Here is a 25,635-nt window from a genome sequence, read left to right on the forward strand (position 1 = left end):
TGATACTGGGACTATGTAGCATCAATCATTACAGGAAGGTAAAAGTTACCAAATACTAGAATGGCACGGTGGCTCAGTGGTTAGCACTACAGCCTTGCAGTGTTAGGGTCCTCACTTAAAGTCCCATCCAGGGCAACATCTGCAAAGAGTTAGTATGTTCTCTCTGTGTTTGTGTGGGTTTCCTCCGGGTCTTCTGGTTTCATCCCACACTCAAAAACATAGGGGGATATCGTGGGATAATTAAATTGTGAGCCCCATGGGGACAGGGACTGATTTGGAAAGCTTTTAACTCTAAAGTTGATAAAGTTTGTTCTATAGATGCAATAGCTTAAACCTAACATTTTTCCAATATACGTTTATTACCTTATTTCATCAGTTTTGCTGCTAATTCTGCTTTCTTTAGCCTTACTCCCTTCTGTCCTTCATTCGGATTGCTAAGGATTGTCTATGGAGTGAAACTCTATAGAGTGATGTGGGATGGGGGGCTATGCAGTGTGCTCCTCTGTCTATGTTCAGTGTTTACAGGAATCAGCTCCATCATATCTGCTCTGTCTATACTATGCTCTTATGTTGCCACCTCCCCAGCAGCTGCTAAGTTTAAAATCTATTGTGCACAGAATATCCTCCACAAGACTGCCATGCACCTCTCCATCTCTCTACAACACTACTCTATAGTTGGGTCAGTGAAGAGATAGGGATTGGATATGACTTACTTCTGGGTGTACTCTGTCTTCTCCATTCTCTGTACTCCCTTCTCCACTGCCTTGGGATGAGAGTGATAGCATCTGCTGAACAGCCCAGATGACACATCTATCATAGCGGGTAGTGTGTATAGTAGTCATAAGGCTGCATTGTATTATAGGCCTATCTGTGTAACAGTGCAGAGATCTAAGTGTGTATAAGTGTATAGGTCTAACTGTGAGGCAGGATAATATAGAGGTTAGGATGTAAAAATTCTGTCATGATTTATAATAATTTTATACTATTTTTATACTAAAAATTCTTATACATCTGCTGTCAAAGAACTAGGGTGATTTTCTAAATGATGGCACCATTCTCTATGCAAAAATAATAAATACAACATTTGAGTGACGGTCCATTGATTTACTTATCTCTATTTATAGGCCAAAAAAAGGCAAAATAAGTAGGACAAATGCAAGACCCTGAATGTTCCTGCATTCTGTAACAATAGATGTGTAGTCTTATGATGGGTTAATGCCAAAAATTCATAAACAACAATTTTCTGGTGACATTTTACAGAATAACACTTTGTAAGCTTGTCTACACACAGCAGGCAGCTGTCAGGTCTGGTTTTATCCCTCCCTCTGTCAACCTCTTGCTCTGACAACAAAGTGGATATATAGAATGGTCAGAGACAGCAGAATTAAAGAGAACCTGTCATATTTAATGTGCAGTCTAATCTATGGGTAGTAATTTATAGTTGGAGGAGATAAGCAGATTAAAATATAATTTTTCAGAAAATAATTTTAAAAACATGTAATTAATTACATTGGGCATTGGGCAGTTTTACTAGTGACTGACAACTTTCCTGACAACAATGACTTGTTATACTGAACTATATTCTCACAAAATGAATTATTAATCTGTATTCTCTGTAATATAACGCCTGCAGATAAGTATTATGTAAAATCTGCTGTTCCTGATTTGTAACATGCAGCTTTACGGTAGAAATAATGTACAATATCCTCTTCTATGTACAATCTGATCAGCCTCTCCTGCTCAATAATGTCCTGCCTGCAGATAAATATTAAGTAAAATCTGCTCTTCCTGCTTTGTAACATACAGCTTAATGGTAAACAAAATGTACAATCTATTCAGCTCCTCCTGCTCTATAACATGCTGCCTGCTGATTGTCCTGAAAGTCTCTCTATTAAATATATAATCAGGAGCCGCAGGCCAGTCAGTCCCGCACTCCTCATCCCTTTTAACACAATTTTATTAGGTTTAAGGGGGCTTGTTTAACCAATTGGGGCGCAGTTAAGTGATCCATCCGCTCACTGCAGGCGACTCCCATCATTCACACGAAAGAGCTGGTTTGATACCTGCAGAAAGTTCACTGTAAAATCTGCTTTGCTAATTCTGCTTTATAAAATAAAGATGTGACATTATGTAGAATCTACCCATCTCCTCCTGCTCTATAACATGCTACCTGTTCTGCTCTGCTCCTATGTTATAGCATGCTTCCAGCAGTAAAATCTATTCAGTTTCTCCTGTTATCTGATCAGCTCAGTTCGCCTTGCTTAGTAACATACTTTCTCTAGGCTAGACTGCACATCTCCACATATCTAACTGGGTATTTTCCTTACATTGGCGCTATGCCGTCGGTGTATGACAGCTCTGCCGCTGCTCCGGCAGAGCCAGATACATCAAGAAGCTTCAGCCTCTTGATGTATTTGGTGGGGGCCAGCGCAGTTGATGAAAATGTATGAAAATATATGAAAATTCTTTGGCTGCAGCGACGCCTTACGCCCCTCCACCCAACTGTGGTGTGAAGGTGGCGGATAGGGGAAAATAATTGCAAATGCTAGCTGTAAGCGTGGCACAGAAGCCCAGATAAATATCCCCAAATGTATCTAGGTGATTAAATAATCAGATTAAGGCTACATGCACACTGACGTATGGCCGCTCGGCTGTGGCCCGGCAGGCATATGTCAGCCATGATGGAGAGGAGGAGTGGGTGACCCCTCTCCATAGAGATCCATTTCGCATGACCCCTAACACGGGAAAAGATAGGACATATCCTATCTTTTCCCCACGTACGGAGTGGCTCTAGGCGGCCATTGCTTTCTATGGGGGGGGGGGGGCGTATGTACATATGTCCCCCATACTGTTGTGTGAATGTAGCCTTAGCCATATGTGGCAAGGCAGACTTCCAGTCTACATGGCTGGAGATGGATGTGCAACACCCCTGCAAATGCAAGGCAGAGGGGCTGTTGCGAATACGTCCCAATATGTAGCTTGCAACCTGTGTGGCGTCTGATCAACCCCACAGCAGGTCACTACACAACACAGGGAACACTGCAGCGGTAGATCCTGCCTGATAAGGCAGGAGTTAATTGTTTTAATGTGATGTCATTCCATCAGCCAATCACACCTGTTATAATATTGTATTGTAAGCTGGGATGCCATTGGAGGAGTAACCACCACCTGACCAGTGGGAGTAATAAAACCCCTGGTTAGGAAAGTTCTAGAGGTGATCCAGTCAGAGCAGACTGACAAGGCAGTCAGTCAGGAGGTTAGTCTGACAGAAGGCAGTCAGAAGAAGACTGGAGTTTATCCAGTCAGGTTAGTCTGACAGGAGTCAGTCAGAGGAGAGAGACTGACAAGAGTCAGTCAGACTAGCTAGTATCTGAGAGAGAGCAGTCACATCAGAAGACTGACAGGAGTCAGTTAGACAGACAGTTCAGTTGGTCTCTGAGGGAGACCAGTACAGTGCAGCCAGTAAACCAGATCAGACCAGTCTGACAGGAGTCAGTCAGACAAAGTAGTGAGACAGTATAGCAGTGAGGAGTTAGTGAGAGAAAAGAGGTATCATCCTACCTTCAAGGGTGATATCTGAAGTAACCCAGGACAAGCTGAAGCATCCTACAAGGACACAGCTATATCCCAGCCTGCCCTTGCATCCAGGCTGGTGATCAATCCCTGTGGTTCCCTCTTCAAGAGCATCCCCAGCCTGTTACTATTGTCAAGATTTGTTTGGTACGTTTTCCACTGTTCCTGTCGGTTCCAATAAAGAACTTTAAGTTGCTTTTAGATAACGTCTGCCTCCGTCTGCTCCCTGCTACTACGGCTGTCACCATCACTGGGCACCCTATCCATTACACAGGGACTCATACTCCAGACCCCAAAGGGTTGCCCCAGGGAGAACCACTATAACAGACTCTCCCTCATCATTTCTTGCCAACACCACCTGCTGGAGACCTGCCAGGCTGTAGGAGAGCCCTCCGGTCCCCATACCAAGCACCGTGACACTATCCTGGGCCCCGGCTGTCTCCAGGCCCCAAGAAAAAGGCTAGGCCCCGGTGGGGGATGTTGCAGATGCCTAATGGTTGATTTTGATATTCATATAGGGTGAAGAGCTATGAAAGTAGTAGGTCTTACAACGTGACTTAACATTTTCAGTCCATTCAGGCAAAGAAGATAGCTGGCAACAACAAGGAAACAAAGGTTTTAGCATAGATTCTGGAAATATCTAGTTTATTCAGAAATCTAATATGTATCAATATATGGAAAGGGAGGTGTGTCTAGTCTCATATTAGTTAAAATATTGGCATGTTAAAGGACATCTACCAGAATAAAGGAGTGTTCACCAAGCACACTGACATACTGGTATGTGCCCCCTCTGGCAGGATCGGCTCTTCATTTAGCTTCCTATACCCCTGTTTGAGAAAAAAAGCTTTAAAAATGATGAATTGAGCCTCAGGGGCTCCATGCTCCACTAATACCTATGGATCTTGGAACTACTACGCCTCAATTGCATAATTTAAAAAGCCTTTTTTGTAAAAGGCAGTTTGCCTGTGTAGTGTGCAGAGGGCGCCAGATTCATGATTTGTGGCACCCGTTCTTCATGAATCTGGCGCCCCCTGCACTGCCTTGCAGTTTTTTTTGGTGCACCTTATATGGGGCGTGCAACAGACTTCTGTCTGATTTTGTATGATAAATGTGTCGTACAGTCTGACTGAGCACCCGTACGCCCCTTTCATTGCAGAATTTTGTGTCACGTTGGGTATAGTGAAGCGTGCGCCACAAAGTGTTGAGGGTTGAGCCACATATGTGTCTTGGACACTTCTTAAATACATGTACAAGCAGTTTGCACATGAACGAATGTGCAAAGTCCGACAGAAAACTGACGCCTCAATGTGCCTAAATGTGCCTCAATATCTTTCACATGTTATGAGTGACTGTTGGTTTGGGAAGAAGTCCTGTTGGGTTTCTGTTATACATTTAGACATCACTAAGTATGGTTTAGGGTACTGGATGAGAAGGTTTGGGTCTTTACCTGATTGTAGCCTCTGCAAAGCAGATGGTTCTAGCGTATGTAATATTTTCTAATATAAGGGACTAGATATATACCAATTAAAATAAATTACTGAGATTTTGAATTATCTCTGAAGGCAATGATGTGTAATGTTTCTCCAGGAAACCATCCAATACCAGGGTTTTCATGTGAATGATTTCTCGGTGTGTCCCATGAAGGTCTTTTTCTGAAATGTCCTTTTGCAGGAAATATTTCTTGTCTTTAAGGGTTTTTGTTATTTTGTACTTAAGAAGGATCCTGTAGTCACCTTTATATTGTAGTCACCTTTATATTGCATATGTACAAGTGAGATATAAGCATAGTTGATGATAATGCAGCATATACCTCTAATGAACTTTGCAAATAATGCAGGTTCTCCATTTGATATATCTTGTGTAATGACAAATGAAAATCTCCATTGTCATGAATGCTGACCATTATGGATGGAGTATTCGGGAACCAGTCTGTACCCATAATATCTGGGTTTCAAAGTCAAGGCCCAGCAAAGTGAGAAACTTAAAATTATGGTTGGTTGGTCAGATGATAGTTGGGTCACAACGTAGAAACAGAAATCCAACTAGTATGATAATATACAATAACCAGGAACCACAGGATTTAGTAAATGCTGGGTACAAAGCTCAGCCTTAATTACCTAATTAACATCTGCTGATTGAAGAGCTTAGCACTAGAGTGATAGGTTAACCCTTACTAGACAACAGAAGTAGAGAAACAACAAAGCTAAATAGGTCATGAGAACAGATTGTCACATATGTCAGCTAACTCGTCTGCAAATACGTCTGGAACAACCATAGCAGTGTCAGCCAACCATGGCCCGTATTAAAGAGCAGGATTGGTTCCGAATTTGGAATCTGATCAAACCACTCAATATAGGCCATAAAGTCGGATTATTTCTAACCAGCTTTGATCCTTCCTGATCCAAATAGTCAAGCTCATAATATTGCTGAGCTCAGACTGAGAAGATGGATGAATATGAGGCAGAAAATTAGACATTTGATTCTCAGAAATATACATTGTAGACTCATTCTTGATAATGTTGTCCTGAAGAGGAAACCATTCATAGCCAACAGTAGGATAATTTATAGCCAAAGTTATTTACTAATGTTTCCCAAAAAGAAAGTTGAAACCTACAAAACCATTTCCTAATTTCCCTAAGCATCTTAAGGACAGTTTAATAATAATAGAGTTGAATGTTGCAAAAGAACATTGAACAGAGAACATTTTGTCCCTCTACAAAGAATAACCAATACATAGAGATTAGAGATGAGCGAACATGCTCGTCCGAGCTTGATGCTCGGTCGAGCATTAGGGTACTCGAAACTGCTCGTTGCTCGGACGAATACTTTGCCCGCTCGAGAAAATGGCAGCTCCCGCCGTTTTGCTTTTTGGCGGCCAGAAACAGAGCCAATCACAAGCCAGGAGACTCTGCACTCCACCCAGCATGACGTGGTACCCTTACACGTCGATAGCAGTGGTTGGCTGGCCAGATCAGGTGACCCTGGGATAGACTAGCCGCTGGCCGCGCTGCTCGGATCATTCTGTCTCTGGATGCCGCTAGGGAGAGAGCTGCTGCTGGTCAGGGAAAGCGTTAGGGTGTTCTATTAGCTTACTGTTAGGCAGGAGTGATTCTCAAAGAACCCAACAGCCCTTCTTAGGGCTACAATAACGTTCTACTTTTTTTATTTTAATTTGCATCTTTTACCATTTTGTGAGGAATTAGCAGGGGGACTTGCTACCGTTGTGTTTAGCTCTTAGTGGCACACATATCCATAGCAAAGACCGAAGTGGGAAAATTCAGTAGGGGTTGGATTTCTATTAGGCAATAACTCAGTGTCATCTCATCTGGCATAGTAGTGTGCTTCCTTTGATACTTGGCTAGAAAATAGCCATAGGAGAATACAAATAGCTTCTTGAAGCCTACAGTAGCGTTCTATATATTTGATTTCTGGTTGATCTGCTGGTGGCTGTAGTTTCTGCAGTGCATGTACTTGCCAATTCTGAGCAATTTGTAGTGAGACTTGCGACCGCTGTGTTCTGCGCTTAGTGGCGCACATATCCATAGCAAAGGCTGAAGTGGGAAAATTCAGTAGGGGTTGGATTTCTATTAGGCAATAACTCAGTGTCATCTCATCTGGCATAGTAGTGTGCTTCCTTTGATACTTGGCTAGAAAATAGCCATAGGAGAATACAAATAGCTTCTTGAAGCCTACAGTAGCGTTCTATATATTTGATTTCTGGTTGATCTGCTGGTGGCTGTAGTTTCTGCAGTGCATGTACTTGCCAATTCTGAGCAATTTGTAGTGAGACTTGCGACCGCTGTGTTCTGCGCTTAGTGGCGCACATATCCATAGCAAAGGCTGAAGTGGGAAAATTCAGTAGGGGTTGGATTTCTATTAGGCAATAACTCAGTGTCATCTCATCTGGCATAGTAGTGTGCTTCCTTTGATACTTGGCTAGAAAATAGCCATAGGAGAATACAAATAGCTTCTTGAAGCCTACAGTAGCGTTCTATATATTTGATTTCTGGTTGATCTGCTGGTGGCTGTAGTTTCTGCAGTGCATGTACTTGCCAATTCTGAGCAATTTGTAGTGAGACTTGCGACCGCTGTGTTCTGCGCTTAGTGGCGCACATATCCATAGCAAAGGCTGAAGTGGGAAAATTCAGTAGGGGTTGGATTTCTATTAGGCAATAACTCAGTGTCATCTCATCTGGCATAGTAGTGTGCTTCCTTTGATACTTGGCTAGAAAATAGCCATAGGAGAATACAAATAGCTTCTTGAAGCCTACAGTAGCGTTCTATATATTTGATTTCTGGTTGATCTGCTGGTGGCTGTAGTTTCTGCAGTGCATGTACTTGCCAATTCTGAGCAATTTGTAGTGAGACTTGCGACCGCTGTGTTCTGCGCTTAGTGGCGCACATATCCATAGCAAAGGCTGAAGTGGCAAAATTCAGTAGGGGTTGGATTTCTATTAGGCAATAACTCAGTGTCATCTCATCTGGCATAGTAGTGTGCTTCCTTTGATACTTGGCTAGAAAATAGCCATAGGAGAATACAAATAGCTTCTTGAAGCCTACAGTAGCATTCTATATATTTGATTTCTGGTTGATCTGCTGGTGGCTGTAGTTTCTGCAGTGCATGTACTTGCCAATTCTGAGCAATTTGTAGTGAGACTTGCGACCGCTGTGTTCTGCGCTTAGTGGCGCACATATCCATAGCAAAGGCTGAAGTGGGAAAATTCAGTAGGGGTTGGATTTCTATTAGGCAATAACTCAGTGTCATCTCATCTGGCATAGTAGTGTGCTTCCTTTGATACTTGGCTAGAAAATAGCCATAGGAGAATACAAATAGCTTCTTGAAGCCTACAGTAGCGTTCTATATATTTGATTTCTGGTTGATCTGCTGGTGGCTGTAGTTTCTGCAGTGCATGTACTTGCCAATTCTGAGCAATTTGTAGTGAGACTTGCGACCGCTGTGTTCTGCGCTTAGTGGCGCACATATCCATAGCAAAGGCTGAAGTGGCAAAATTCAGTAGGGGTTGGATTTCTATTAGGCAATAACTCAGTGTCATCTCATCTGGCATAGTAGTGTGCTTCCTTTGATACTTGGCTAGAAAATAGCCATAGGAGAATACAAATAGCTTCTTGAAGCCTACAGTAGCGTTCTATATATTTGATTTCTGGTTGATCTGCTGGTGGCTGTAGTTTCTGCAGTGCATGTACTTGCCAATTCTGAGCAATTTGTAGTGAGACTTGCGACCGCTGTGTTCTGCGCTTAGTGGCGCACATATCCATAGCAAAGGCTGAAGTGGCAAAATTCAGTAGGGGTTGGATTTCTATTAGGCAATAACTCAGTGTCATCTCATCTGGCATAGTAGTGTGCTTCCTTTGATACTTGGCTAGAAAATAGCCATAGGAGAATACAAATAGCTTCTTGAAGCCTACAGTAGCGTTCTATATATTTGATTTCTGGTTGATCTGCTGGTGGCTGTAGTTTCTGCAGTGCATGTACTTGCCAATTCTGAGCAATTTGTAGTGAGACTTGCGACCGCTGTGTTCTGCGCTTAGTGGCGCACATATCCATAGCAAAGGCTGAAGTGGCAAAATTCAGTAGGGGTTGGATTTCTATTAGGCAATAACTCAGTGTCATCTCATCTGGCATAGTAGTGTGCTTCCTTTGATACTTGGCTAGAAAATAGCCATAGCAATAGGATAGGATTGTTTGGTTCTAAAAACTCAAAAAAAAACAAAAAACACAAAAAAAAACAAAAAACACAAAAAAAACACACAAAAAAAAAAAAAAAAAGTAAAAAAAAAAAAAAAGTTATAACTCTCATTTTAAAAATGTTTAACCCCAGGGCTAGGGGTAGAGGACGAGGGCGGGGACGTGGGCGTCCAACTACTGCAGGGGTCAGAGGCCGTGGTCCTGGGCGGGGTGAGACACCACCTGCTGATGAGGGAGCAGGGGAACGCCGCAGAGCTACACTCCCTAGGTTCATGTCTGAAGTTACTGGGACTCGTGGTAGAGCACTGTTGAGGCCAGAACAGTGCGAACAGGTGATGTCGTGGATTGCTGACAATGCTTCGAGCAATTTGTCCACCACCAGTCAGTCTTCCACGCAGTCCACCCATGTCACCGAAATCCCCACTCCTCCAGCTCCTGCACCTCAGCCTCCTCCCCCCCAGTCTGCCCCCTCCCAGGAAAATTTGCCATTTGAACCGGCATACTCTGAGGAACTGTTTTCTGGACCCTTCCCACAGTCACAAACCACTTGTCCGGTTGCTGCTGAGCAATTTTCCGATGCCCAGGTTTTCCACCAGTCACAGTCTGTGGGTGATGATGACCTTCTTGACGTAGTGGAAGTGTGTAAAGAGGTGTCCGACGATGAGGAGACACGGTTGTCAGACAGTGGGGAAGTTGTTGTCAGGGCAGGAAGTCCGAGGGGGGAGCAGACTGAGGGATCAGAGGATGATGAGGTGACAGACCCAAGCTGGGTTGAGAGGCCGGGTGAACACAGTGCTTCTGAGACGGAGGAGAGTCCTCGACCTGAACAGGTTGGAAGAGGCAGTGGTGGGGCCAGACGGAGAGGCAGGGCCAGAGCTGGTGCATCAGCGCCACTGTCAACTAGTGAAGCTCCCGTGGTGAGGGCTCTTGCGGCGAGGGCTAGATCTTCAGAAGTGTGGAGGTTCTTTAAGGAAACACCGGATGACCGACGGACTGTGGTGTGCAACATTTGCCAAACCAGGCTCAGCAGGGGTTCCACCACTACTAGCTTAACTACCACCAGTATGCGCAGGCATATGAATGCTAAGCACCCCACTCAGTGGCAACAAGCCCGTTCACCTCCGGCCGTGCACACCACTGCTCCTTCCCCTGTGTCAGCTGCTAGTCAGCCCCCTGCCCAGGACCCTGGCCCAAAAACCCCATCGTCGCCTCCACGATCCTCCACAGCATCCACCAGCGTTCAGCTCTCCATACCCCAGACGCTGGAGCGGAAACGCAAATATAGTGCAACCCACCCGCACGCCCAAGCCCTTAATGTGCACATCTCCAGATTGCTTAGCCTGGAGATGCTGCCCTATAGGCTAGTAGAGACCGAGGCCTTTCGCAACCTCATGGCGGCGGCCGCCCCTCGGTATTCGGTCCCCAGCCGCCACTACTTTTCCCGATGTGCCGTCCCAGCCCTGCACCAGCACGTGTCAGACAACATCATCCGTGCCCTGACCAACGCCGTTTCTGACAAGGTCCACCTGACCACGGACACGTGGACGAGTGCTGCCGGGCAGGGCCACTATATATCGCTGACGGCACATTGGGTTAACTTGGTGGAGGCTGGGACCGAGACTGACCCTGGGGCTGCTCATATACTGCCGACGCCGAGGATTGCGGGGCCTACCTCGGTCCAGGTGTTTCAGGCCTACTATGCCTCCTCCTCCTCCCACCCCTCCTCCACCTCCTCCTCCGAACTACCATCCGTGGGCACGGCGCCATCAGTCGGTAGCTCTAGGCACAGCAGCAGTGCCGTCGCTAAGCGACAGCAGGCGGTGCTCAAACTGCTGAGCCTAGGCGACAAAAGGCACACCGCCCAAGAGCTATTACAGGGCATCACGGCGCAGACTGATCTGTGGCTGGCACCGCTGAACCTCAAGCCGGGAATGGTTGTGTGTGACAACGGCCGTAACCTGGTGGCGGCTCTGCAACTCGGCAGACTGACACATGTGCCATGCCTGGCCCATGTGTTAAATCTGATAGTGCAGCGTTTCCTCAAGACATACCCCAATCTGTCTGATTTGCTCACGAAGGTGCGCCGCATCTGTGCGCATTTCAGGAAGTCCAGCCCAGATGCTGCCACTCTCAGGGCAGCGCAGCGCCGCCTCCAACTGCCCGCTCACCGACTGTTGTGCGACGTGCCCACGAGGTGGAATTCAACACTGACCATGTTATCCAGAGTTTACCAGCAGCGCAGAGCGATTGTAGACTGCCAGATGTCAACTTCCACCAGAACTGGTAGTCAGGTCAGTCAGCTTCCTCAAGTCTACAATGAGGAGTGGACGTGGATGTCTGATATCTGTCAGGTGCTGAGTAACTTTGAGGAGTCAACACAGATGGTCAGTGGCGATGCCGCCATCATCAGCCTCACCATCCCGCTGCTTGGCCTGTTGAAAAACTCTCTGGTCAGCATGAAGTCGGAAGCTTTGCGCTCGTCACAAGAGACGGGGGAAGAATATTCCCTTGTTGATAGCCAAAGCACCCTGAGGTCTGTTTCTCAGCGCATATCGGAGGAGGTGGAGGTGGAGGAGGATGAGGAGGAAGAGGAGGAGAATGTTGGCGAGACACAAGAGGGGACCATTGTTGAGTCCTTCACTGTTCAGCGTGTATGGGCAGAAGAAGAGGAGTTGGAGGAGTTGGAGGAGGAGGAAATGGACAGTCAGGCCAGTGAGGGGAGTGAATTCTTACGCGTTGGTACTCTGGCGCATATGGCAGATTTCATGCTAGGCTGCCTATCCCGTGACCCTCGCGTTCAAAGAATTTATTCCAGCACCGATTACTGGGTGTTCACTCTCCTGGACCCACGGTACAAGCAAAATCTTGCCACTCTCATCCCTGCAGAGGAAAGGAGTGTGAGAATGCATGAATACCAGCAGGCCCTGGTGCACAAGCTGAAACAGTATTTCCCTTCTGACAGCGCTAGCGGCAGAGTGCGTAGTTCTGCGGGACAAGTAGCGAGGGAGAGTAGGCGAGCAGGCAGCTTGTCCAGCACTGGCAAGGGTACGCTTTACAAGGCTTTTGCCAGCTTTATGTCACCCCAGCAAGACACTGTCACCTGTCCCCAGTCTCGGCAGAGTAGGGCTGATCTTTACAGAAAGATGGTGAGGGAGTACGTAGCTGACCATACCATCGTCCTAAATGATCACACAGCTCCCTACAACTACTGGGTTTCAAAGCTGGACATGTGGCACGAACTGGCGCTGTACGCCTTGGAGGTTCTTGCCTGCCCTGCCGCTAGCGTCTTGTCCGAGCGGGTTTTCAGTGCAGCTGGTGGCATCATCACCGATAAGCGTACACGCCTGTCGACTGACAGCGCTGACAGGCTGACGCTTATTAAAATGAATAAAGGCTGGATTTCTCAGAATTTCCAATCTCCACCAGGTGAAGGAAGCTCAACCTGAATAATTGATCCACTCCTCCTCCTCCTCCTCATTTTCCTCCTTCTCCTCCTCTTTGTACAGTAAAGCAGAGGAAAATGGCTATTTTTTGACAGGGCCCACTGGCTCTTGCTATACTTCATGCATTTAATTTTTCTGGAGGGCCACCTACCCGGTCCTCTGTTTGAAACAATTTTTGTGAGTGCCACATACAGGCACTCAATCTATTCCATTTTTCTGGAGGGCCACCTACCCGGTCCTCTGGTTTGAACAATTTTTGGGACTGCCACATACAGGCACTCAATCTATTCCATTTTACTGGAGGGCCACCTACCTGCTCCTCTGGTTTGAAGAATTTTTGGGACTGCCACATACAGGCACTCAATCTATTCCATTTTACTGGAGGGCCACCTACCTGCTCCTCTGGTTTGAAACATTTTTGGGACTGCCACATACAGGCACTCAATCTATCCCATTTTACTGGAGGGCCACCTACCTGCTCCTCTGGTTTGAACAATTTTTGGGACTGCCACATACAGGCACTCAATCTATTCCATTTTACTGGAGGGCCACCTACCTGCTCCTCTGGTTTGAAACATTTTTGGGACTGCCACATACAGGCACTCAATCTATCCCATTTTACTGGAGGGCCACCTACCTGCTCCTCTGGTTTGAAACATTTTTGGGACTGCCACATACAGGCACTCAATCTATCCCATTTTACTGGAGGGCCACCTACCTGCTCCTCTGGTTTGAAACATTTTTGGGACTGCCACATACAGGCACTCAATCTATTCCATTTTACTGCAGGGCCACCTACCTGCTCCTCTGGTTTGAACAATTTTTGGGACTGCCACATACAGGCACTCAATCTATTCCATTTTACTGGAGGGCCACCTACCTGCTCCTCTGGTTTGAACAATTTTTGGGACTGCCACATACAGGCACTCAATCTATCCCATTTTACTGGAGGGCCACCTACCTGCTCCTCTGGTTTGAAAAATGTTTGGGACTGCCACATACAGGCACTATCCAAATTAAATTGTCTCCATAGCAGCCTCCACACGTTGTCTCCATTCCTACCTCCAAAAGTCGTCCATATAGCTGCCTCCATACATCGTCCCTTTATCAAACGAGGTGTGTCAGGCAGAAATTTGGGTTGTTTTCATGGATTCCACATCAAAGTTGTTAACTTTGTCGCCACCCTGCTGTGTAATCCACAAAATATACTTGCAAACTTTTACCATTTAGGGATATTATTTCAGCGCTTCTTGCGCATCTGTTTACATTCCCCTCACCCGCCATATCCTAAACTTATAAGAACGCTACTACACTTGATCTTATACAAAAGTGCTGTTTGGGGAGTAGCCTAGAGACAGGGGCTTGGATTTGCGAAAGCTCGCCTGGCAGCGGAGCGCCAGCTCCATGCGCATCATGCGCTTCTTGCGCATCTGTTTACATTCCCCTCACCCGGCATATCCTAAACTTATAAGAACGCTACTACACTTGATCTTATACAAAAGGTTCTTAGAAGTGCTGTTTGGGGAGTAGCCTAGAGACAGGGGCTTGGATTGGCGAAAGCTCGCCTGGCAGCGGAGCGCCAGCTCCATGCCAAGATCCAACTAACATAGTTTTAACTGCAGCACCTTTAATCTACTACTAGTTCACTGCCTCCATACATGGTCCCCTTATCAAACGAGCTGTGTCAGGCAGAATTTTGGGTTGTTTTCATGGCTTCCATGTTAACTTTGTCGCCACCCTGCTGTGTAATCCACAAAATATACTGGCAAACTTTTATCATGTACCGATATTATTTGAGCACTTCTTGCTCACCTCCTTTGGTTCCTCTCTGCCACCCATTGGTTTGAAGCCTGAGTCCATTTAGGGTATGTCGCCATGACACTCTCTAGCCTGCTGCCGCTGCCTCTGCATGCCGTCCCCTATAGTGTCAGGGTCAATTATTGCATGTTTTAGATGCTATCTAGCTTCATTCTGTCACTCTGTCATGGCCATGCTGTTGCCCATAATTTTGGCATAATGGTGCGTTTAAGCAGCCTCAGAGGCATCCATGCATGCTGCCCCTGCTGTTTCCTGTCCATTTCCGTGGTGTTTCCATCCTTTTCTGAGGTTCCCAGGTGTTTGGCCAAGCTTCCCTGTGCAGAGCCTTGGTCCCCTTGAAAAATGCTCGAGTCTCCCATTGACTTCAATGGGGTTCGTTATTCGAGACGAGCACTCGAGCATCGGGAAAAGTTCGTCTCGAATAACGAGTACCCGAGCATTTTAGTGTTCGCTCATCTCTAATAGAGATGCATTAGCGATACACATATGAGTAAATGGTCCCAGCTCCTAAACCAATACGATAATACTATGTTTCACCATGCTTATTATTTTGAAAGGAATCTAATGTCATATGCACAGATTATCCATAAACCAGAATAATTTTACCTGGATGTACAGAGGAGTGAACCGGTCCCAGATCAATCATCCGAAATGATTTCAAGGATGTGCAAGAAGATAGTAAGTTGATTTTAGATGAATAGTTCTGCAGATTAAAATTGATATATATATATTTTTTTTGTGCTCCCACTTTAAACCGCATCGTCCAATTCAATCCACTTTAGTCGATTTCTGTTTCAAGTTGAGTTCAAAATTCATATTAGAACAAGCGAATCGTTGAGGTTTTTCATTTGTGCAAATTGACAAGCTTTTGGGATTGATGGTCAAGTGCGTTACTTGCAGGATTACAGAAATAAAAATGATTTTGGTTTCTCTGTATGTAAATTGTTAATGAATATGTTATAATCCCGTACATATTGGGTATTTTTAGTGTACTTGTTATGTGTCACCTAATTTACGTCATTTATACCACACACCTCCATAAGCAAGTGATAGTCCTCCAAATGGCCTACCTAATGCTAATGCTAGTGGCAGAATATTAAAATGACCTGCCTAATACATTGTGTAGATTCTCCTTGTGCTACCATGTCAACCCTGGCCCAAAAAGGCTTGTAAAAAAATTATATTTTCATACTTCTAAAGGTCTTCTAACGAAGTAGACTAGACAAGCTAGCCTTTGTCCCCTAGACACACTAATAAGCACCTATGACCCGACTGCCCACTGTACTTCTTGGATTATTTTGATCAGTACTAACTTACATGGAACACTAGAGACCTGACATTTTTGAGATGCCCTGACCAGTCATCAAGCCATCACATTCCTGACCCTTATCAAAGTCACTCACATCCTTAAAGTTGCCTATTTTACCTGTTTCCAACCCATCAACTTCGAAAGCTGACTATTCACTTCCTACCTAATATATCCAAACCTCCTGACAGGTGCCATTACATGTAACAGGATAATCAATGTTATTTGCTTTACCTGTTTACTTCAATGTTATGGCTGAACCGTGTATGCTCTGTCAAAGGCCAGAGACAAATTGTTCAGGTGCCAAGTCGTATGCTGATTTTGTGATGTCCTTATGCTTCTTTTATAAAGAGGATGAAGACGAGTATAAAGTGTGGGGACATATATGTAAGTAATTTTAAAGGGAACAAAGACAACTTATCCTCTATTCATAAGATGGATTAATGGGGATCCCGGCACTGACTACCCCACAGATCACATGAGTATATGATTACGGTCATGGGTGCACTGCCAATCTATTCATCTCTACTTGGCGACCTTTTGGACTAAGGTTCCATTCAGATACACAGGTAGAATAGACCCCTATTATCCTATTAGTGGTGATTCCAGTGGTTGGACCCTTACCATTCTAAAACGTATCTCCTTGGCTATGTAAAGAGGGCCAGTTGTCTTTGTTGGCTCCCCCTATAATCTACAGAGACTCTGAATCTGATGGAGCAGTGTGAGGAGCGCACCCTGTACGCACAGGTAGGAGGGATAGCAGAGGCTATTGGGGCGTGGACTAATCTTTGCTCCCACTGCCCGGAAAGGCTACACCACACCCCAGTAGCCTCTCTGGAAAATTTACATATTAGGTAGATACATTTTAGCTTAGTTTATAAAGCATTATAGGGTTGGTTAAAGATAGATCAGGGTTTGGCATGTTATTAGGAGCCTGCCATCAGATCTATCTGAATTGGTAAATTTTCAAATCTGTTGCAGACTAAAATGTATCAGAAATAAGCCAGTTTCTGGTTTCTGATGCTTGTGGAATGGCTGCAAAACTATTGCTGGGGTAAAGTCAGCAGTGATTCTTTTGCTCTTTATGTACTTTTAGGAATTGTATGGAGATAATAATGAAGTTCTGGGTAGTTTTATGCAGAGATATAGAAAATCCTGAAGGGTTCACAAACTTTGAAGCAGCACTGTAGATTGTTTGGGGCATGCCAAAAGTGATATTTTGCAACAGCTGTACAGCCACAGGTTGGAGGCGGCTGTTATAGACTATTCCAGCTCTGCAGGATGCGGCTTCTCTTACTGAACACAGGTGAATGCACTAAACTGTCAAAATAGAGCACTTCAGCGGTTCAGTATAAATGAAGGATATCCAGTGAACTCAGAAAATGACACTTTCTAATGTATTGGTTTAATTACAGGCTTCAGAGGCAGAGATATGAATATCATGATAGAAAGGTTATTCACAGGCAAAGTCATATGCTAGGAGGGTACTTCAGAATAATTGCTTTAATAGAAAGATAATTATATATGTATAACATTCTCATTTTTTCAACTAATCCTTTACAGTCTTGTAAGACAGTTTGTTTTCCCGGCAGACATGGCATTTCTGTTATGTGTTAGGAAGAAAAAGATTGTATGGGAAAAGACTGGAGTCTACTCAGACCAATAGTAAATGGCTCATTTTTCACCACTGATTACATATTGCAGAAAATATGTTTATTAATAATGTTATTAATGGCTCCTCTGTTGGAGCCGTGTGATTACAGTGGTGGACGACCCTACCGTACATATCTATATAATAGGGAGGTTTTCCTATTTTAAAAGTGTCAGAGGATTTTGATAAATCTCATATACAGCATTATTACCAAATTAACTTTCTGTAGCATTAAACATAGTGCAGGGCTGGCAATTTGAGCCCTTCCCCCACCTTTGTCTTTTTCAACTACTTAACATTGGGATCAGAGTATCTTACATAGGTAATACATATCATATTTATTACACTTTTTAGGAAAAATTTCTTATTATAAATGTATCCAATTAAAAAGGCACAATTTTAATAATGATTAGAAATTTTTTTTATACATCCCAATAGGAAATTGAACTGCAATATGGTACCATTACTTGTATGAACCTCTGTCTACATCTAGTAATGAGTTATTGACATACCGTATTTACTCTAGTGTAAGCCGACCTGAGTATAAGCCGAGGGCCCTAATTTTACCACGAAAACTGGGAAAACCTATTGACTCGCATAAAAGCAAAGAGTGGAAAACGCATTGGTCACAACCTCCCAGTGCATAGACAGCGCCCTTTAGTATACAACCAGTCATCCCCTTTAGTATATAGCCAGCCATCCCCCTTTAGTATATAGCCAGCCATCCCCCTTTAGTATACAGCCAGCCCCCTTTCGTAGATAGCCAGCCTAGTGCAGTATATAGAAATCCCCATGTAGTATATAGCCAGCTCCGTGTAGTATATAGCCAGCTAGCCCACAGTTTGCCCAGTACATAAAAAGATAAACTTACATACTCACCTTCCGGCACTCCCGATGCTTGCCGCGGCTCCCCATGGCTCCTCTTCTTTCTTCTCTCTGCTGTATTAGCCATCACAGGCACGGCCAAGCGCTGCACCGGCTGGCAGAGCGCATGGCCGCGCCTCTGCCGGCTAATACAGCAGAGAGAAGAAAGAAGAGGAGCCACAGGGAGCAGCACGGAGCATCGGGGAGATGTGGGTCCTTCTGTACTGCATGCAGAATGTTATAGAATTAAGAATAGCAACATAAAACAGTTGAACTAGAACCCAAAACAGTAGCGTACCCCACACCAACACTAAAGACTAATATCAACTGCCAAGAATATCATAGGGAGCAAATTACTCAAAGAAGGCAAGTAAGTTAATAAAAAAATATATAACAAATCAGGCATCATAGTTGATACGATTGGAGAAAAGCAAAAAACAACCTACAAGGCTAATGCCAGTTGGCACATAAAAGGAAAAAATTCCTTCCCGGCCCTAAATGTGGACCTGCATCAACAATTTACATACTGTAATCTTTGTTATTTTTGCTCTCAGGAACGAAGTCCAGGCCTCTCTGGAACCTGCAGAAAGTATAACATCTTGCTGCAGAGAGTTCCCCAGTCTCACCGCTCTTAGGTCCCTTTCACACAAATGTATATGAGGGCCGTATGCTAGCGGTATGAGATGCACTGGTACTGTATGTTGTCCAGCCAGACGTGTAACATATCAGGGACCTATACATGTGCGTGAAAGGGGCCTTACATGGAAAAATCCCTGTCTATGGTAATGGTAGAACCACCTCTTCTGTAGAGAATGCCCAATTTTCATATGGGCCCAAGCTGAAATTTTGTGGTTTGGATTTTCCCTCCTGAGGCTTTTAACCAAGAAATCCAAGGTATCCAAGAAATTTTATTGAATATTGTTGAACTTAAAAATAAATAAATCTAGCTGGATAGACCAGTGGCCTTACTCATTGCTCCAGGCACTGTGACTGTGGTAATCTTCTTATATATCAATGGCCTCTTTTCTTCTACAATCAACTTTTAAATGAAAGGCTCCTGGGGTTGTTACCAGAGGCCCTTCATGCTTCAGCTTCACAGGCTGTTACACTGTTTAACCTCCCCCTCTGCCTGCTGTAATCTCACTGTAGCAGAGGATGTTTCAGCACACAGTGGGGGGTGGGGGGGGGGGCGGGCTCTTGCACAGTGCAATATCCTGTGAATCTACTGCAGGGTTGAGTTCTGGTAAAGACCCCAGGAACCTTTCAGACTTATTAACATCATTTTAAAAGTTACTTTTTCTGCAGCTGATTCACAGCCAAAATGTACAGTCATTTGCATGTAGTCTAACTTCAAACTTCAAGTGTCACATTGTTAGCCAAAGACGAACAGTAAAAAACAGTAAACATACAGGATAGATGATAAATGTCCTATTAGTGGAAACCCTACTACAACAAGGATCTCCTGTTGCTCAATATGAGAGGATTTCCATAAATACCTAGGGGGAAAAGTTAGATAGCAAGCAGGGGGACAGTAAAGATCTCTTATTACTGCAGCAATTTGTAGGGACTCTGGTTCTGATATTATTTTTCTATAATCCACTATTAGCCTTGTTCTGGGGGAGGCTGTGGATATTGTATATCTGGACGTCTCCAAGACATTTGATACAGTGATGCATAAAGGGTTACAACTAGAGATGAGCGAGCACTAAAATGCTCGAGTGCTCGTTATTCGAGACAAACTTTTCCCGACATATATTTTGTCAACAATTGTTGTCTACTTAATTAGATGGTTTTTATAAGGTCTGGATATAGGTATAATAAAACTTTTCCCGATGCTCGAGTGCTCGTCTCGATTAACGAACCCCATTGAAGTCAATGGGAGACTCGAGCATTTTTCAAAGGGACCATGGTTCGGGAATAAAATGTGTTATTTAATTGAAAAAGAATGTCTTCTGATAAGTTAGCAGATGTATGCAAACATCTGCAATCTATTCTTCACTGTTCTGCGCGTATATTATCTCCCGACAAGTTAGCAGATGTGAAGAACATTGAAGAATAGAATAAAAACAGTAAACACAGGATCATTTAAGTGAAAAACGCTGTGAAAAACACAGTGAAGAATAGATTGCAGATGTTCGGCACATCTGCTTACTTGTCGGGGATCCGTGCTGCTGCCCCTCCGTGAGTGTCTCCGTGCTGCCCCGATGTATCCGTGCTGCCCCAGCCCCGATGTCTCCGTTCTGCCCGTTCCCCCGATGTCTCCATTCTGCCCATTCCCCCGATGTCTCCATTCTGCCCATTCCCCCGATGTCTCCGTTCTGCCCGTTCCCCCGATGTCTCCGTTCTGCCCGTTCCCACAATGTATCCGTGCTGCCCCAGCCTCGATGTATCCGTGCTGCCCCAGCCTCGATGCTCCCCCGGTGTCTCTGTGCTGCGCCCCCGGTGTCTCTGTGCTGCTCCCCCGGTGTCTCTGTGCTTCTCCCCCGGTGTCTCTGTGCTGCTCCCCCGGTGTCTCTGTGCTGCTCCCCCGGTGTCTCTGTGCTGCTCCCCGGTGTCTCTGTGCTGCTCCCTTCAATGTGTTCTTCACACATATATATATTGTTCTTCACATACTATTTTGTTCCGCGGGTATCTTCCGACAATTAAGCAGATGTGCCGAACATCTGTAATCTATTCTTCACTGTGTTCTTTACTGTGTTTTTCACTTAAATGATCCTGTGTTCACTGTTTTTATTCTATTCTTCATTGTTCTTCACTGTGTATTTTTAATTAAATGCTCGATCTCGAGCAGGGGAAATACTCGTCCGAGCAACGAGCCGTTTCGAGTACCTTAATACTCGAACGAGCATCAAGCTCGGACGAGTATACTCGCTCATCTCTAGTTACAACATAAAATAAGACTGCTGGGATTAGGGAAAAATCTGTATATTTGGGTAAGTAATTGGCTTAGTGAGGGTCATCATTAATGGCACATTCTCAGATTGGGTTGATGTTACCAGTGGAGTTCAACAGGGTTCAGTATTTGGCCCCCTTTTTTTAATATTTTTATTAATGATTTTATAGAGGGTTTACACAGTAGTGTTTCAATATTTGCAGATGATACTAAGCTCTGTAAAGTTAATTAAATTAATTCAGAGGTTAATTAAATTAATACAGAGGTAGACAGTATCACATTACAGAGTGATTTGTGGAAGCTGGAAAAGTGGACAGAGAAATGGCTGACGAGGTTTAATGTAGATAAATGTAAATTCAGTCCACACATGGAATATTGTGTACAGTTTTGGGCACCAGTGTATAAAAGGACATAGTAGAACTGGAACGAGTACAGAGGAGAGCAACAAAGATTATTAGGGGAATGGGGGGGAGGGGGGGGGGTGGTAGATGATACTAGCCAGATCTAGATAAGGCAGATTGCAAAAATTGGGGTTATTCAGTTTAGAATAAAGACAACTGTGGGGAGACCTCATTACAATGTACAAATACCTGAACGGACAGTACAAGGATCTCTCCAAAGATCTTTTGATATCTAGGCCTGTGACAAGGACAAGGGGGCATCCTCTATGCCTAGAGGAGAGGCGGTTCTACCATCGCCATAATAGAGAATAATTGAAGTATGCGAAAGTTTGGTGTCGTTTCATTGATGACATATTTTGAGTGTGGGCGGGGCCACATGTCCTCCGACATTTGAAATCTATGAGAACAGATACAGATCATTGTCACCAGTCATGTGGAACAGGTGAGCTTCCTTGACACTTTAATGTTCAAGGATAAAAATGGTGGACTTAAGACCAATTTATTTAGGAAAGAGAATGAGAGAAACAGTATCCTACATTATAGGAGCAATAATCCCTATTCTACGAAAAGATTGATCATCAAATCACAGTTCCAAAGAATATGCAGGATTGTGACGGATAGCGACATGAGAGAAAGAAGGTTAGATGAGATGGAAAAGCATTTAGGGATTGGGGTTATCCCTAATATTTGTTGAGAGGGAGTAGAGAACTTTTCCCGATGTTGAAGAACTAAGTAACCTACCTTTAATTTGCAACAAAAAAGCCACAGAATTTAAGGAATGAACTGATAAGAGCTGATATTGGGAGCATGACCAAAGTTTCGAGACAGACATTCTTAGCCAGCAGGAGAAATGGGACCTACTCTCGTCTTAATTGTTCTGAATGTTCCAACGTGTTACGGGGAGAATTCTTTTACCATCCATATACAGTACGACAGTTTCAGATAAAAGTTTTTTTACCTGCGAATTGACTAACGTTATATATCTTCTTAAATGTCCCTGTGGATATCTATATGTTGGGGAGACTGTACAACGGGTAGAAGAGAGAATCAATAAACACAAATCTACAATTTGTTGTAACAATCTATTATTATCGGTCCCTTTTCATTTCCATCCTAAGAAGCATAATGTTGCACAACTTAGATGTCAAGTTATTGAGCAGGTTGAAGTTCCAAGACGAGGCGGTAATAAAAAAAAAACTGTTACCCCTGACTCAAGGCGTTTTGGATACATACTCTGTGCACTCTGGAGCCTAAGGGGTTAAATCGTGGATACATTCTGGTGAATGCAATTTGAATAGTACTTTGTGTCTAGGATACATGCAGTGATAATTGTCTTATTGTTTAAATCTTTTGTTCTAATTAGAGTTTTGTGTTTTTGATTTAGAAAAAGAATACGGCATAGAGATATGTTAGAAGGGGCTGGACCCATTGTGCCAAACCACAGGAGGAGTGGTTCCGGTAGGATGTGACGTCGGGGGGAAAGGTTACATTATTGATAATATATTGTTACATTGTATTTACCTGTACAGTAGTTGACAAAGGCTTGAGGACGAGCCGAAACATGTCCTGCTATATCAATGTTGCTGTACCAACAGCAACCTGAACGAGGAATGAACAAGGAATGAAGTAAGCTGACATGATTCTGTGTGCCGGGATTTTCTCTATTGTGGAATTTTCGTCTTGTGTTGACCCCCAGAGCACTGCTGGGTAGTGAGCCATCCAAAATTTGTGTGCTACTACCATCAGCATAGACAGGGATTCTTTACTGTACGAGCAGTGAGACTATGGAACTCTCTTCAGCAGGAGGTTGTTATGGCGGACTCTATGTACATGTTCAAGAGAGGCTTGGATGACTTTCTGGAGAGCAAAAATATTACAGAAAAACTTTTGTTTCATTCTTAGAGGTTGGACTTCACGGACTTGCGTCTTTTTCCAGCCTTATATAATATCATACTATAAGGACCTTAAAGAGGGGAAGTGGCAGTCTGATTATTCTCGTAGGCCTCATGACTGCTAAACTGACTAATGTGTCCTAATTAGAGATGGGCGAATTTTCAAAAATTCGATTCGCAGAGTTCACTGAATTTTCCGACAAAATCGAATCATGGCGAAACACGTTTTAAAACAGGTATTTCCTGGCTGCAGAGAGCCTGTAGGGTGATGTAGAACATTGTGCCATAGGTAAATATGCATAGGGAGCGTGGTTTGGTCTTCAAACAATGCTGTGTTTTAGTATGACACGCACATGACAGGCACCGCTCTTAGAATAGCTTCACTCTTCACTTCCATGGGCACTTACAGAGGCCAACTTCCCCAAATAAGCGAAGCGGGAACGCAGCCTGACAAGGTAATGTCTGTGCCAGCTCGAAAGGACCGAGCTGAGGGCCAAGATCCCACTATAACATCAAAGAGTGCACTAGGTTTATTTGACACAGATTTCTTGATATCAACTTTAGCAACAAAAAAGATTTAAAATTTGGGGAATACAGATCCCCCCCAAAACTGACACCCTGGTCTTTGAGAAAAAATCACTCCAGCAACTATGTGGTTTTGACACAAATTTCTTGATATCAACTTAAGCAAAAATAAAGAATTAAAATTTGGGGTATACAGATCCCCCCCAAAATGGACACCCTGGACTTTGAGCAAAAACCACTCCAGCAGCTACTGAGTACAAGCAGCTAGACGCTAGAGACAGCACATGCAGTGTGGAATGACTGAATTACAAATGGCCGTCTTTTTATATAGGGCTGTGACATCACATAAGCCTGCCGGTCGCTGATTGGCTTACATGTCTGCACATGTGATCGAGGGTGTTCCTTTCTTCTTCCCAGAGTTCTCTCCCCTATGTAACATGTTGTGCTCGCGTCCATTTTGCTAATAAAGGGGAAAAAAATAATTAGTTCCCACGAATCACAGTAAACTTCGGATTTGTGCAGAACCGAAGTTTTCCTGAAATTCTTAATGAATTCCACTTTGTTAGAATCGATTTGCCCATCTCTAGTCCTAATGTGACCCACTTACCCACTAATGCCCATTGGTCCTGCAAAATAAAATAAAAAAACAACAATCCAAATACTTTGGAAAAATATGACTCTTCTCTCTTGTCATATGAATTTAGAGATTTTTTCTAGATAAACAAGCAGTTTTCACATAACAGAGGGAATCCTAGAAAGGGCATTTCATACCCTACCTGGGGGGCTACTAGTTTAATAGGGTAACATCTGCTGAACATCTCCTTTAAATTGGAGTTTTACTGCATGTTTGATGGAGTTTTGGAGACAAAATTGAAAATGTTTCAATCTATAGATGAATAGATGAAAAGGAACTTCAGGCGGTCCCCTACTTAAGAACATTCGACTTACAGATGAGCCCTAGTTAAAGACAGACCTCCCTGCCCTGTATGACCTCTGGTGAAGCTCTCTGGATGTTACTATAGTCCCAGGCTGTAATGATCAGCTGTAAGGTGTCTGTAATGAAATTTTATTCATAATCCTTGGTCCAATTACAGCAAAAAATATTTTAACTCCAATTGTCACTGGGGCAAAAAAAAAATTATTTGTCTGGAGCTACAATTATAAAAAATGCAGTTTCAACTTACATACAATTTCAACTTAAGAACAAACCTATGGAACCTATCTTGTACGTAACCCGGGGACCGCCTGTATATCCACATATCAAGTAGGTATATAGTATTGGTATTTTTGATTATATTTATATTATTTTTTGACTCATATATTTCTAATAAACTGGACTAAAGCAGGTTCTGTACTGAGAAGTCTATTATTTAGGCCTCTTTTTATTTCAAGTTGACCTTCGGGTATTTACTCTTAAACTTACTTGCAACAATATGCATGAACCACTCGTTATTAGGAAATGACTTCTCTTTTGCAACAATCTCAACAATTGGAAACATTGTATTTCTATTTTCTAAACTTTGTGGATTTTGTAGATGTATTTTGGGTAGTAAAATCGCACA

General features: G+C 43.8%; 1 protein-coding gene across 1 annotated transcript in view; it reads left to right on the forward strand.

The window, feature by feature from the left end:
- Positions 1-3,493: 3,493 nt before the first annotated feature.
- The window catches only part of LMO4 (LIM domain only 4), a 54,638-nt gene continuing 32,496 nt past the window's right edge, over positions 3,494-25,635 (forward strand). Inside the window, exon 1 of the mRNA XM_072128666.1 lies at positions 3,494-3,720. The gene's annotated coding sequence lies outside the window, so the exon portion shown is untranslated. The remainder of the gene's footprint in view (positions 3,721-25,635) is intronic.

This window comes from Engystomops pustulosus, chromosome 10, assembly GCF_040894005.1.
Source record: "Engystomops pustulosus chromosome 10, aEngPut4.maternal, whole genome shotgun sequence".
Taxonomy (NCBI): domain Eukaryota; kingdom Metazoa; phylum Chordata; class Amphibia; order Anura; family Leptodactylidae; genus Engystomops; species Engystomops pustulosus.